The 16,738-nt window shown below is 36.8% G+C and overlaps 1 long non-coding RNA gene across 1 annotated transcript in view; it reads right to left on the minus strand.

The window, feature by feature from the left end:
- LOC132117684 (uncharacterized) overlaps positions 1-16,738 on the minus strand; it is a 32,791-nt gene that overhangs the window by 417 nt on the left and 15,636 nt on the right. The window contains exon 2 of the long non-coding RNA XR_009425821.1: positions 2,009-2,090. This is a non-coding gene — a long non-coding RNA (uncharacterized LOC132117684). The remainder of the gene's footprint in view (positions 1-2,008; positions 2,091-16,738) is intronic.

Here is a 16,738-nt window from a genome sequence, read left to right on the forward strand (position 1 = left end):
AGTGCTGTCAAACGATTAATCGCATCCAAAATAAAGGTTTTTGTTTACGTAATATATATGGAAATATTTATTATGTATATATAAATACACACACATGCATGTATATATTTCAGGAAAAAAAAGGATGTTTATATATTAAATATATTTATTTATAATATAAATTATATGAATATAAAAATAGCTATGTAAATATACATGTAAATACGTTTAAAATATGTACTGCATGTGTGTGTATTTACATATACTATACATAATATATTGTAAAATATGTAGTAAAAATAGTCATGCCCAAAAATATGGACACTCTTGGTAAATATGGCCAAAGAAGGCTGTGAAAATGTATCTGCATTGTTAATCCTTTTGATCTTTTTTTTTTTTTAAATGACAAAATTGTAACCTTTCATTGGATAATAAGAATTTAAAATGGGGGAAAATATCATTATGAAATGAATGTTTTTCTCTAATACACACTGGCCACAATTAAGGACACCCCTTCAAATTCTTATGAGTAAAATATCTCTTAAGTATATTCCCATTCATATTCACAATTTTGAGTACTCCAGCGTGATTATAAACATGAAATTATCCAGCCATGGCTAACCGTTTCACAGAAATATAAAGAGGAGGGAAAACAAAGCTCAAATTCCCTTAATCATCCATCACAATGAGAAAAACCAAAGAATATATTTCTGATGTGCAACAAAAGATAACTTAGCTTCACAAATTAGTGAAGTGGCTATAAGAAAAGAGCTAGAGCAGTGAAAATTCCCATTTCCACCATCAGGGCAATAATTAAGAATTTCCAATCAACATAAAATGTTACGAATCTGCCTGGAAGACGACGTGTGTCTATATCGTCCTAATGCATGGTGAAGAGGTCAGTTTGAGTGGATATAGACTCTCCAAGGACCACAGCTGGAGAATTACAGAAAATGGTTGAGTCTCAGACCTTAAAAAAAAATTGTCAAACAGCACCTACATCACCACATGTTGTTTGGGAAGGTTTCAAGAAAAATTCTCCTAGCTCATCCAAAAACAAACTAAAGCGTATTCATTTATCAGACACGACTGGAACTTCAAATATGACTGGCTTCTATGGTCAGATGAAACTAAAAATGAGCTTTTTAGCAGCAAACACTCAATATGGATTTGGTGAACAGAGATAAAAAGTACCCCATGTGTACAATAAAATATACAGCTGTATTTTTGATGTTGCGGGCCTATATTTCTGCTGGAGCTCCTGGACATCTTGTTTAGATACATGGCATCTTTGATTCTATCAAATATCAACAGACGAAAAATCAGTAAGTGACTGTTATAATCTTATAATGGTCCATGCTTGGATCATCCAACTGTACAATAATCCAAACACAAACCTCAAAAACAACACAGAAATGGGTCACTGGGCACAAAACCAAGCTTCTGCTATAGCCATTCCAGTCCTCTGACCTGAACCCTACAGAAAATGAGAAGCACCAACATGGAGCTGGGAATCTAACGGGTCTGGAGTGATTCTGGATGAAGGAATGGTCTCTGATCTCTTGTCAGGTGTTCTCTAACCTCATCGGGCATTATAGGAGAACGTTTAGACCTGTTAAACTGGCAAATGGAGGTTTCAAAAAGAATTCAATAAAAGGGTGTCCTTAATTGGGGCCAGTGTGTATTAGAGAAAAAAAAAATCATTTCATAATGATATATCCCCCCATTTTAAATTCTTATTATCCAATGAAAGTTTAGGTTTTTGTGAATTTTTTTAATAAAAGATCAAAAGGATTAACAATGCAGATTAATTTTCACAGCCTTCTTTGATCATATTTACCAAGGGTGTACATATTTTTGGGCATGACTGCATATAATAAAATTGTATTTTGTAAGCGATTAATCGTTTGACAGCACTAGTTAGAATGAGCGCCTTGAGGAGCCAGGGATCGAGTCAGAGTGAGATGTAGTTAAAGATGGAGAAGGGAAGCACTGGCGTTCACAACCAGATGAATGTGTACAAACTCACCTTGTCTGTCAAGAGGGGTTTGATCTCAGTCAACTGCACATCCTGTAACTCATCCATCCTCAAACCTGACAGCTGCCCGTCACTACAGAGAGAGAGAGAGAGAGAGAGAGAGAGAGGGAGGGAGGGAGAGAGGGAGAGAGAGAGAGAGAGGGAGAGAGGGAGAGAGAGAGAGAGAGGGAGAGAGGGAGAGAGAGAGAGAGAGACAGAGAGAGGGAGAGAGGGTGAGAGAAAGACAGGACAGATATGGATAGTACATCATTACAGTCAGCACTGACTTATTGACCAACAGGGAACATGCCAAATGCTCAAGACTACAGAATTACACTAAACAGGGCACACAGAGACAGAGATAATTGATGTTTAACATACCGCCTAATAACCGCCACCAATCCCCCATTGTCCTTGTTAACTGAATTCACATGAGCTCATGTTTAATTCATGGTTTAACTCGCTGTGGCCATTCTGAAGGTCAATGCATGCAACTTTCAGGAAGGGCATTGTGTAGGCTTTTGTCACCCTTATAATGGTGCTCTGTGACTTACTGCTGAAATAAAGGTTTTGTGTCTCCTGAGCTGCTCTCCATCCGTGATCAAATGTGCTACTGCATTTTAGGGCAAAACCCAAGCAAGCACAGGCAGATATGAATGTTTGGCCCACATATTAAAAGCAAACAGTCCCTTTGGGCGTACTTAAAGAGATGAAACAACATCAGAAACTGATTTTACTGCTGTAATGTGACTCATTTTCTAGTAAAACAGGATTTTCAATAAGAAAAATAACGTCAGTGACAGAAGGCCACATGTGTGTGTTAGATGGATTAGAGGAGTTACTCAGAGGGAAAATTTCGATCTGTCACAGTGTGAAGGGTCAGTGATCTGTCAAAAGACTTAGTGAGACAAGAGAGACAGCCTTATGCTTATATGTTTCTAATTCTTTTTGTATGATTTTTTTTTTTTTCACCCTTGATATTCTTCGGTGCTTTACCATTATGGCTTGAACACATCTAGCATCTCCTCCTGAATCAATGGAAACAGAGTGTACCATTTTGGGAGGAGAGCTGCCAGATGAGCTGCTTCAGAGCTTCTCTAAAGAACAATCAGAGCACTGACTGTTCTTATCTAACAAATAACTTTCCGGTGAAGTGTAACAAAATATGTTCTATCCATTGTGCTTGGTATAGAAAACTTGCCAATAGTAATATTTTATTTTAATATGAATGGCAGAGTGCTGGATGTGAACCGATTTCTGCCAGGGCTGGTCGGAATGATGATATAAATATATTAATTGAATAAAATGAATTTGAATAATAATTCCTTCATCAGTAAACATACATCCTTACAGTGTAACTGCCAAAAATATAACCTGTTTATTAGATCTCATGGCCATATAAATCATGCTATTTTGTGTATGTTGCAGTTACTTAGGAGTGTGTTATGTGTCATCCATAATAATTTCATAATTGTTTTAACAATGCATCTAACATTGACTATGACAGCCAAACAAAACCATGCATGCACTCACTGCTTAATTTAGCTTATTTTAATGCCATTCAAGTCCTCAAAAAGCAAGACATACAAGGCCATTTTCCTCATGAGTTTTGTCTTATATTTTTATCAAATGATAAAGTTAAAGGAAGAGTTCACCCAAAAAATTTAATTCTGTCATTAATTATTCATCCTCATATCGATCCAAACCCTTAAGACCTTTGTTCATCTTCTGAACACAAATTAAGATATTTTCAATTAAATCAGAAACCTTTTTGACCCTGCATAGACAGCAACACAACTACCATGTTCAAAGCCCAGTAAGGAAATTGTTAAAATTGTCTATAATGTGTCATCAGTTGTAAAATTTTATGATGTCCTTACTAACTTTCAAGGCCTTGAATGTGGTAGTTCTCCTGTGGTCTATGCAGGCTCAGAATTATGGATGTGCATTTCACACAAAAGTAATGATGGATAATCGCTGGGTATTATTCGATTAGTAGTCGATAATCGCCCCCCTCCCGCGCATTCACCCACGCACTCACGCACGCATAAACACACACCCATATAAAGAGAGAGAGGGAAAGAGAGAGACTATTCAGGCTTTGAATCTGTATGATAACAAACTGTTTAATATATTAGAGAAAGGTCTATCCTAACCCAAGCCAAATGATGGTTGTATGATTGCTGAAACACATTAATAAAACATAACCGAATGACGACACTTATTAACATAACAGTCCGTCTATTATCAACTGCTCACAAGGCTGTAGGAGACTATGAACATTTCTATTTTTAAAATGAGCATGAACATTCATAGCATTTTTTTTTACCGATTAAAAAAAAAAAGTTTACATATTAAGATTAGAACAGATTAATTCAGACATGAATATTAGGCTTAAAACATTACGTGCTAAAACATATCGTGAACAGACAATAACAATAACATATTTCATATTTTTATTTAAAAAAATTAGCATGTCCACAGTTCTAGTTATTGGCGGTAGCCTCTTGCTTTGTCTCCCTTCCCACGCTGGCCTGTACTCAGGTGTTCTGTCGATCTCTGATACCTTGTCAGATTTTGCTACCTCCCATGAAAAAAGTAGGTAGTACTTATAAGGACCCGCCAAACCTAGGGGAGCTTTTGATTGAAACGTAGGGCTGGATGATTAATCGAAAAGTAATCAAAACCGAAATTCAGAACCTCTAACCGACTTAATTTTCCCATGTCGGTTATTTCAGTTTTTTAATCCTGTCATTACTTCCCCCTTAAAAGCATACTACCGCCTTTGTAGCCACATGACTCTGTTCTCCAGTCAGTGACATAAAAGCAAAACACGGAGGTGAACGCCGGTGTTGTGCCCAATTCTGACCCCCTGCCAATTTATTACCCCCCTAGTATTGGTAGGTTTAGGAGTAGGTTTGGGGGAGGGGTTAAGATTAGGGGTGGGGTTAGGATTAGGCAATCAGGTAGCAATTTGAACGAGGGGGGTAATAATTTGGCAGGGGGTCAAAATTGAGCACAACACCTGTTCAACACATAGTGATGAGCCTTGAGTATTCACTAAACTTTGTCAGTTTTATTTGTTTTATGGTTTGGACGTTCAAGCGATTAGACGGTCGGATGTGTATTATTATATCGAGCTACCATGTTCGCGCAGCTGCATTGTGGCACGAACACTCATATAAACAGCAGTGAAGATCGCGCACACAGAGGAACACAGAAACTAGTTGTCAGCGCTGTTCTGTGATTTATTATTAAAGTAGCTTAGAATCTCAAAACTTATTATAGCATATTTTTCTACTTTTGAAGTAACTATGCTATTTACAACCCACAGCTTCACAATAATATAGAGACAGTATGACTAATTCACACACGCAATCTCTCGTACTGGTACTGTGCAAATTTATCTTTATCTGATCTTTATTTATCTCTTACACCGAGCAATATGCTATAAGAAATGTTACGAACATAGATAAAATAACTGCTCATAGTGAGCTATGATGTCAGATCGCTCTTTAAATAGGAAACAATATCCCACCTTTAATAGTCGATCTGAGTCTAAAAATACCCTCAGGACAGTTGACAGAACGCTGCTGCGTGTCGTCATGAAAGCGTATCATTTTCACGTGTCATTAAGCCTTGCCACTTGCAAATTTAACCATTCAAAAAGCTTTAAAGCATTCAAACAGAAGAAGCGGAAAAGCTGAACTGAGAAGCTGGTTACTCGCGCTGTGCTCGGTGCGCACGAAAGAGAGAGCCGCGTCTCATGGTAACACTGAACTGAGCTCTCGTTTCGGAATTGCCAATTCAACCTTTTCACACCACAGACTGAACACAATTAATCATTGATTGGTAATTGGCCAACAAAGTATTGACTGTTGTCTGAAGTTTTGTTTGATAGAAAGATATGTAATGGTTTGCAATCAAGTTATCTGAAATTATCAAGATGAATTTGTTCTGACAGTTTAACTCTGAGTTCTTGTCATATTTTATTACCATTTTCTAAACTATAGCAAATAAACTTATAATGTGAGAAATGTTGAAGGTGACTATGTTTAATTTTTACATTGCTATTTTACATTTAATTATTCGGTTTCTGTACCTGGACACTTACAAACTTGAAAAAACTTAAACAACTGTGTAAATAGCACAAACAAATAAACAGAACGAACATACAATTTAAACACTTTCAAACAGGGCCCACTGGTACAACCTGAACCGGGGCCCTGCTAACCCCAGCTACGGCCCTGTTTACAGTACAAACCTTGTCAGTGAACTATGAGGGGAAAAAAACAAAACAGAAACAAAATAATCGTTCATTAATCGTAATCGAGGTAAAATGTTCAATTAATCGAGGTTTTGATTTTAGACCATAATCGTCCAGCCCTATTGAAATGACGTAACTAATATAGAGCCTTACACGGCCCGGCCCGGGGCTAATCAGATTTCTCTGTCTGAGTCGCTGTTCTCATTACACAGCTGCTGTTGCAGCCATTATAATAGTTTAGTTTTGGTTTTTAATGGCAAAGTTGTCATATTTCGTTTCGAACACTTTGAACACTTTGTTTGTTAAATTCAAGTTTGTTTGTTTTTTTAAATAACCTACAGAGCGTCCAGCGCAAGACCATGAGTTGAACATTTTTGTCAATTTATCCTTCTCAAAAAAAAAGAAAAAAAAAGATTAGCGTCATAATATTTTAGTGATTAAGTCACAATTACGACAATTAAATCATGTTACATTACATGAAGTAAAATTTGATATATTACACCTATTTAGTATGTGGCACCTGTCATTCTTCACGTTTAAAACGAAAAACAGCAATAGGCTTACTGACGATTATTTAAACATGAATTGATTTATTTCACGAGAAACTAGTTTGTATTAAATTGTTCTGTTTTTTTTTCAACATGCACTTAAATATTTATTTGTTATTATTTTCGTGCTGCAAATATTAAACAGGAAAATAATTGATTCACATGTCGCATGAAAGAAAGCAAGTATTTCACTACAGATTAAAGAGTGTATAAACATTTATTGTTTGTATTTTATCTTAAAATTGACAGAAGCCTGACATTTTATTCCTTCAAAAAATAACAAATCATTTTAATGCAGCTAGCTCTTAATCAATATTTAATACGTGGGAAACAGGAAGCTTCTCGCTCAGCACAGTGGAGTGCATCCTTCTGTTAACTTTGTGGTTCATTATTTTAAGTCATTTGGGACGCGGTGACACAGTAGACCCTCTCACAACATATTGCTTTATAAATCTATTGCGTTTGCCACTCAGAAACATTCACGTAATCATGCTGCACGTCTCTGCTCCGGTGTTAGTGCTCACACTGCATGCATACCGCAAGCTAATTAAACTGAAGCGCTCTGGTCCACTTCTTCCAACCAACCGCGTCCGAGCGCGGCACAGAGCAATCACAGTCAACCGAAGCGGGCTTTGGGGGTAAGACGCACTCGGGCACGGTTCACATCCTTAGAAAATAATTGCACAGCCTAATCGATAATCGGTCATTAAATCGACTAATCGAATATTCAAAAATCGGGACCCATCCCCACTCAGAATACTCTCGGATTTAATCAAATAATATTAATTATTGTTCAGAAGATGAATAAAGGTCTTAAGGGTTTAGAACGACATGATGGTAAGTAATGACAATTTTCATTTTTGGGTAAACTATCCCTTTAAGCCAGGGGTTGGCAACCTTTTCAGAATGACGTGCCATTTTTAATTTTTTCTGGTTAACCACTGGGACAATTCTTTCACCCTTCATTACTAGCAGCAAACTACATTTACGCTAACATTAGTGGAAGCTCTAATGCTAGTATTTCCTGTCACTAAGGATTTGTTCAGAGATGAAGACTGCCATCTAGCGGTCGGGAAATACTCAAAACGAAACAACTGCCATTAATCTTTTTTTTTTTTTTTTTTTACATCGATATTCCATTTTTGAGAATCGATACAATATTGTCAAACAAAATATTGCGATACTCACATGTATCTATATTTTCTTACACCCACCACATGTATTTATATTTTCCTACACCCACCCCTAGTATATATCTTTGCCTTTACAGACATAAAAAATATACCTATAGCAGGGCTGTGCAATTATTTAAAAAACGGTTTAATTTTTTTAGCCTGCAAAAATTATGAAACTACAATAATCAAGATACAACGATTATTGCGCCACATTATTCCCCCTTTCCAGCGGTGAGCTTTTGTACCTCCATAAGAGCCCAATTTCACATCAGTAAAATCATGTAACGTGACTTTTGAAAATGGGACGTGCTTGATTTATTGAGCTATATAAGATTTATCCATGTTTTTAAAAGCGTGAAAAATAACTTGCGCTTCCTCATGGGGATTTCTGTGTAATTTATGTGCGTAACAGTAAATTGGATCCATGCGGCTTTTAAAGTGACAGTGGGCTATATTCCTGCTGTGGAGTGCACTTAATAATCAAGCAACATTAGACAAATTCAGAATCATACACTGCTCGTGGTAAGGCCTTTGTAGCTTTAATAAGAAACAAGGAAAGTTTCAATCTTAAAGTTAATACTATGCCGTTTCATTTCACATTTGATTATTAATTTCTGTAGTAGGTTGTTAACGGCTTGAGACTTGCATTAAAAAAAAATTATATTGCTTTTGTCCTTTAATTTTTTTAATACTGATAGTTCAATTATTTTCAATAATTTCGAGGACTTCTTGTTTGTTTGTTTCTAATAGTTACCTAGAACTCAGCTGTGGTATTGAGAATTGTGAAATTTCACTGGTCTCTACAATGTAGATGCCATAGCAACCTTATTTACAGGAAATACATATTTGATATGCATCACTATCTTTAAATAAATCACTCATATAAAGTTTTGGTCATATGGCCCACTCAAAATCGTGATTACAATATTGAACAAAATAATTTTGATTATGATTTTTGCCATAATTGAGCAGCCCTAATCTATAGAGAGTGAAATATCTACTTTCAAATGAATCAATTCAACTTCAACTGGAAAACAAATTGAACAAATGAAACAATATGAAACAAGCATACATGCACATCCAGTACTGCGGAGATGAGGAGTCAGTGTCGCCGACTTCATCTCTTAAGCTGAAAACAAAGAAAGCACTAGTTTATCAAAATATGAAAATGTTAATGCAGTCTCCTTACTGTTTTTCCCTGACACATTCATAATAATTACTTTTGCCGGTGTGCTGTGGCAAACTTATGCATGTACTTGAGCGCTTATTAGGCTATGTAGGAAATTAAAGGCTCATTATAATTATTTAAATGGTTTATTAATAAATGTGTGATTAGTTGACTAATGCTTCAAATGAATGACTACTTTTTTAGGCAGCCCTACAAAATTATATTACACATTAAGCTAGTTAGATTAAATCCATTACAACTACCTGAGAGTCTTACATCTTTATACAGCAGTACAGCAACCCTCTATGGACACTTTGGCAACTGCATCATCATTGGCTAGTAAATGTTTTAGTTTACTCGCCAGATTGAGATATATATATGCACACACACACACACACACACACACACACACACACACACACACACACAATAAACAAGTTTGAATGCATATTTGTCATTTTAACTGAACATTTTAACTGGTAATAATGATACGAATTCTATTAATAAGAACTATAAAATGCACTAAGGATTATTGAGCTACTGGTTTCATAAATATTTATAAGGGTTTGTGCTTCCGCTCAAACTGATTTGCTGGAATCAAAACAGGGATGATAATAGGTGAGTGCCAGCCAATGAGACTGCCATTTGCGCATTAGCTCCACCCACTACAGGAATAATTCCAAAGGAACGCCGTTATTTTGGCGGGAAAATACAACAAAGAATATTGTTTACACGCAGCATGTCAATTTTTTCTCTATCTCTGAGTGTGTGATAGACTTGGGTCTTGGGTTTTTCCTTTTTTAGAAAAAAAAATATTTATATTTTTTTAAATGCATAGAATGCAATGCTTACATCAAAAATAAACATTTAATTATTACCCATTGTTTCTCTGTCTGTACTTGTACTGTGAACAATGACAAGAAAGTTGACAGATGAAAAAAGTGCATTTAAGTGCCATTCAGTTGGGGTTTTAAATAAAGCATTTTCTGAGATGCACATTAAGCACATAAAACATTAATTTAATGTATCTTTTAGTTATTGAAAATTAACTTAACTTTTTGGTAAACAAAGTTCACCATTAGTACTATTAAAAATTAAACATGGAAGAAATGTTGTGATTAAACCTTAAAAAAAAAAAAGTTTTATTTTTATTTTTATTAGTAGTAGGCTATGTACATTCTGCTGAACAATAGTCTTTAACCGGACTTTTATTTTGACGGGTTGACGTACCTTTACAGTTCTGTGTATGTGATGTGACGCTAGTTTTACTCAAATCAAACGGTCAAATGCTCATGAAGTGACTGTCAGAGCAGTTCTGGAGATGTTGTTCATGTGTTCACGTCTTATTTAGTGAGACAGCAGACGCTGTAAATTCCGTTTTTATGACGATTCCCTCCGCGTTTTCTGCATCGCGGAAATCATAGGGCCCTAGTTGTGGTATGCCAGCTCTATCTTGCAATGGACACACGCCACGACGTTCTCTTTTCGTTTGCCCGCGTCCTCAAATCAAAACACTGCTGACTCCTTGCAGTATGCGATGTCGGCCGCAGCCCTTGTGTCTCCTTCCGCTTTGTGGGTGACATAAACACGTTGTCACATTAAAAAAATCATTGCAAAAGAACCTGACGTGAGATTTAAAATAAATTAAAAGAGGCTTCGAGGCAGAGGAATTTGCATCGATCATTTTTTGTAATCGAGTTACTCGAGGAATCGTTTCAGCCCTACATGGGTCTGACACAATGGAAAAATCTTGTAACAGTGTGCCTACTAAACATGTACATTTTAAATGGGTGCACATGTTACTTCACTAGGATCTATTTTATTCCAGCTAATTTGGATTCATTTGCTAAAAGTGCTTTGCTAGCAGAAGAATACTTTTGTTTTACAGGCTGTGTGCGAAACGATAATTACAGGCCGTTGGTGAATGTATGTTGGTTCAGGTCATAGAAAACAACTGAAGGGCTCCATTCTTGCTTGCCTCGCGCCTCTCTGAATACATCACGTAATCAGCAGAAAGTAAAAATATCCTTCCTCTTTTCTTTCATTCAAGAGCCTCCCAGTCCTCTATTCCAACGGCAATTTACTCTTATAATTAGTAATGACATTATAGAATTTTAAAATAGAGAGAGATAATTGCAGTTTTGAGAGTAGCTTCAAAGAGACAGTGGGTGGTTCATATAAAACAGGAGGAAAAATGTGCGGAGGCTCTCTGGTTTCTAATTTTAAAGGGGTCCTATTATTCTTTTTCACCTTTAGTTAGTCTGTACGATAGCTGGTTGAATATAAAAAAGAGCTGCAAAGTTACAAATCTCAAAGTCCAATTCAAAAGGAGATATTTTATTTAACAGAAATCACTTTTTAAACTACAACAAACAAATTCTTTGGACTACAATGCATTTTCTTTGGAATTTCTGATATCACAAATACCGACGAATGGGACGAGACCTGGTTGAGCTGCATTAGAGAAGGCTATAAGTGTTATCATGTTGGAGACACGTTAGCTTTCCCAAGGCAGATGAACTTAGAGTGCTTACAAACTTCTGGGTTTAAATCGCACTCAAATTGATTTGATATTGACACAATATTTACACTGCAGCTCGCAGCAGGTGGCTATGGTAAGGGGCATGACATTTCCTGACCAGGCACTCAATGCTGCCAATCACAACACACACTGGCCCAGCTAACCAATCACAGCACATTTCATATTTCAGAAGGTCTTCATTTGATACAGGAACTATTCGAGCCGTTCGTGCCAGACTGGGGAGAGAGGTGTTGTAATACTGTAAAATATGTGAAAAATAATGTTGTTTTTTCTAACAACCTAGAACAACCTATTCATTTTTTTTTTTAGAAACGTCTCACTTTTCTACTCCATTTTAAACCGTGTTCTTGTGCAGTCCATTGCTGGACAAGTGCCACAATATCGATATAGGGACAGCTCTGTGAGACAGAAAGATTTGTAGAATATTTCCACATTATACAGCATTACAAAGATAATGAAATAGGAACAATACAGGTATCCAAAATACCTCTTCTGTCTCTACTTCAAACTCAAGCTATTGGTTGACATGTCAGACCACTCCTGGTCATTCCCAGAATAAAATCGAAGTGCCTGGAGCTGGTGATTAAATCTCCCAACATCCCAGACAGAACCGACCTGCTCCTCCAGCTACATCATTACTATGACTACGGATGTTCGTCATCAACAAGTAAGCAGAGGTTATTCATGGGCAGAATTATGGGGCAATTTCAGATATACAAATGAGGAATATAAAATATGGAATAAATTAATGAACAGAGAAAGATCCATTTAAAAAGAAATGCAAAGCTAAACTATGCCTAAGGTTTGCTGGCTTGGTTATTAGAGGTATTCACAGAAAACAAACAAACAAAAGAATGTGTTGACCATAGTATGATACTAGGAAATGCAAACAAAGCCTGATTAATGCATTCAAATAAACAAAAGCAAACAAACTGCACTAACCAACAGCGTACGTATTAGCTGCACTAATCTGTCTGCGCTCTAATCAGCTCATGGAGAAACGGAAATCTCACCCTTCAACAGCGGATTTGAGTTGACGGGAGTTTAAACAGGCTTTGTGTTCTTATGCAAGATTGGAACTGAAATGGACCTGATTCAATTTCAAATGGAGTAAGCTCAATCAGAAAGAAAGCTATTTGCACCCACTCACTCCACATCAGGAAAGGCATGTTAACCCAAAAATTAGGGCTGTTGACGGTTGGCGTGACAATCGCGTCACCACGGTTGTCTACTGCCACCAGTGCAGTGCAGGTGACGTCAACCACTCTATAGCAAACATAATACGAAGGTTTGTATACAAGTGTAATAACAGTAACAGTTGCAAATAGAGGTTGACCGATGTATTAGTTTTGCCGATTAATCGGCACCTATAGTTGATTGCTGGAACAATCGTTATCGGCAAAAATCCATGCCGATAGTTTTCTGGGTTGCGTCTGTTCCTAAAGCAACTGAGAAGGCTCTGTTTTCATTATACAGCGTGAGAGTGGCTCTAGTGGTTGAAATCACGTGTGCTGTTTGTTTAGACACGTGATGCTGCACGCTGAACAGAGCGAGAAACTTCAGACCTGAATTTAAATGCAGCTGACAGAAAATCCTGCCCACAGAGCGCCATTCACATAGTTTTCCATTAAATATACATTATATTTGATTCGTTATGTACGTAATGAATTATATATTGAGCATTTTCATCAAAACGTTTATCTTTCTGTGGCTTTAATAAAGTCTGTATGCTTCATTTATAGAGCTATAATATAGATCGCTCATTCTGTATGCTCCGTTTTTTTTTTTAAACACTGAACTTCAAACTTATCTATGCCTCATGGTTCATTCTTGAAGTAAACTTGTGTCCGTTTGGTGAATAGATGAACAGTTTTAGACCGCTGCTGAAGCTGAACTCGACCCGTCCCGAGTGTGTGAGATAGCGGTGAGTTCTCCTAGACTCAGCTACTCTTTTATTTTGATTAGATAATCATTAAGTGTTCAAGAATAGAAGCAGTTAAAGTGTGAGAATATACATTGTGATGGTATAATTGTAAGGCCCATTGTTTTACTTGATGTGGAAAACACAGACGGAATCCATTCATAAAAAGGGAAATCACTGTTTAACGCGGAATGATGTTTGCGGTGATTTCAGCGTCTGCTGTCTCACTAAATGAGGACTAAAACACATGAAGAACATCTCCAGAACTGATCTGAGTCACTTCACGAGCATTTGACCAAATGATTTGAGCAAAAGCATCATATCTAATACACAGAACTGTAAAGGTATTTACGGCAACCCATCAAAATAAAAGTCCGGATTTGTGATCGGTTGAACAAATATAATATACACAAAGAATATCGTCCGATATAGGCCTTTTTTTTTTTTACTCCCTAATATTGGTATCTGCCCCCAAAAAACCCCATATCAGTCGGGCTCTACTCAACATGAACTGTTTTTCTCCATGACCTGCTACAACACTTGTTAACAATGGCTTGAGTAGAGAAACTATTAGTGTCAAGAGAAAATTGGTTTGAACATCTGCCTTATTCTCAAGTCCATGTCCCTCAGCTCTGCCCATTTGATTATTAGCATGCTTAAGCCCACCCATTTGCCATCATCACAACCAGCTTATAATTCATCAAGAGGAGAGGGAATGGCAGTAATTAACCATCCTAACATCATTATGACTATCACTGTGATCCATCATAGCAAAATTACCACCACCGCCATCACTTTTCTCAGCAGACTTGCCGTGAGCCACACCAACACTACATCTTCTTCAACAGATAAACTGTGACCTGTTTATACAGTAGATGTTGTTTAATGTGTGCAAAAAAACAAGCTGACCTAGACTTGACATTACTCTTGTTCTGCTGTAAAGGGTTATTTTCCTGTGAATTCAATAAGGGTTATGAAGTATGACTCAGCTATTTAAATTTTAGCAATATGCAGCTCAGTTGCAAAAACTGCTTTATATTAAGTGCTTGACTAACTTTACAATTTAAAGCAGCTTGTGTGCCATTTAATGCATTTCAAACCTGTTTGCACCATTGTATCTCTTACATCTTACGATCATGTAATTATTTGTAAATGTTTGTAAAAGTCTGTCCATATTGCATCCTGACAGCAAACTTCACAGATCTCACTTAAGGAATGCCAGTGCACAAATAAAAATGAATATTTTAGATCCAAAAGTGGAAGCACTGCTCTTCCCCCATTTACAACAGAACCGTAAACTACCGTATAAAGACTAAGTTGCAGCTGGTTGAAGCAGCATTGCCAGACTTGTTTTAAGACAAGACTAAAAGAAGAAAATCATTTTTTCTACCGTTTCAGCCCTACCGTGCACTCACTCAAAAAACATACAGGAACAAACTGAATCTCTGGAAAGAAAAAAATAACACAGAAATTGCGCAATGAAACAATCCACTCTGTTTACAGTGTGAGACCTGGCATAAACTCTGTAATACATTGGCAAACCAGGCAAAGGGGGCAGAGTGTCAGCCAAGCAATCATTTGGCCAGGGTGTGTGTGCAAGGCCACAGAGACATCCCAGCATCCACATCGCATGTAGCAGAGTACTAGTTGGGAGAAGCCCACTGCATGGCAGGAATTTAGCGGCCAGGTCCAATACTCCTGCTGGCCTTAACCTATGACTGCAAAGCTTCCCATCCATTCTATTTTTCATAAAGCAGCACCGCCTGTCACCTGTCACTGGAATACATTTATGATGAACACAAATGTCACATGTCACATTGTTCATTGTTCACATTCAAAGCTCTCTTCTAAGAGTCTGCTCTCCCATTTGTCTCCAGCGCATGTTGTTGTTCATTAAGGTCTCTGGTGTCATTCTGTTAGCGATCTCATTAGTGGAATCCTGCCAGTGACAGAATGGCACAGCTGCTGTGAGATCGCCTGCCCCTCTAACCAGAAACATCATGGACCGAGAACAAGCAGATGTGATGCCCCTATGGGCTAACCAAAGCTTTGGAGCAGAGTCTGGCTGTCTCCTGGCACAAACATAAACTGGGCCACTTGGGTCGATTTAGGGCATGTATTACGATAGATGAACAGAAACAATGCCAGAAATGCGGTGCCATTTTACTGCTTGAGGTCAGAGATCCAAAGACAAAAGAGGCACTGCCGTGAAGCTAATTACCTGCGATTCATGGCAGCAGCTACTAAGGTTCGAAGACAAAGCTTCTGAATTATTACTCAGAGGACGAGAATGAGACTACTGCATTAGTGGTGAGATCACAGACTGAGTTTGGCTCGCAACAAAATGGTTCCCTATTAAAGATTATATGGTTTTGCCAAAGCCACCAATCAAGTTTTATTGCTGACAAAATATGGACCACTCCCCACATTATTATGTTTAACTCTTAAACATTGATTGGGCTTGGCACTAGAGCTGCAACAAACGATTATTTTGATAATCGATTAATCTAACGATTATTAGACCGCTTATTTCGATAATCGATTAATCTAACGATTATTAGAACGATTAATCGTTGATTATTTCATTGATTAATCAGTAGAATTTGATTGGTTATTCAGCTCTTGCAATTAGTTAAAATATTGTTATATGTAATAAATAAAAGATAGTCTAATCACTTCAGCTTTGGGAAATAATATTATGTAATTACAATTATTATACAATTCATTTATAGAAATAAATATATTAGACACACGAAATGAGATGACAGAGAAACCTTCTTATTTAACATTTAATAACTATATTACTTATATTTAATTACTAAAATTAACTGAATGTCACCTCATTCTGCCTAACATTTCCTTTAGTAAGTATATAATATGGATAAGAAACTAAATAAAAGTAAGTGATTAGATGTTTTATTTTTGGATAAACAATTTTATTCACAATATACACTATTTTTGAACAGTAACATTGTTTTTGAAGAAGTATCTTCTGCTCATCAAGCCTGCATGTATTTGATCCAACGTACAGCAAAAACAGTAATATTTTGAACAATTTTTTACTATTTAAAACAACTTTTTTATTTGAATATATTTTAAAATGTAATTTATTCCTGTGATT

This window comes from Carassius carassius, chromosome 37, assembly GCF_963082965.1.
Source record: "Carassius carassius chromosome 37, fCarCar2.1, whole genome shotgun sequence".
In the NCBI taxonomy this organism is placed as follows: Eukaryota; Metazoa; Chordata; class Actinopteri; order Cypriniformes; family Cyprinidae; genus Carassius; species Carassius carassius.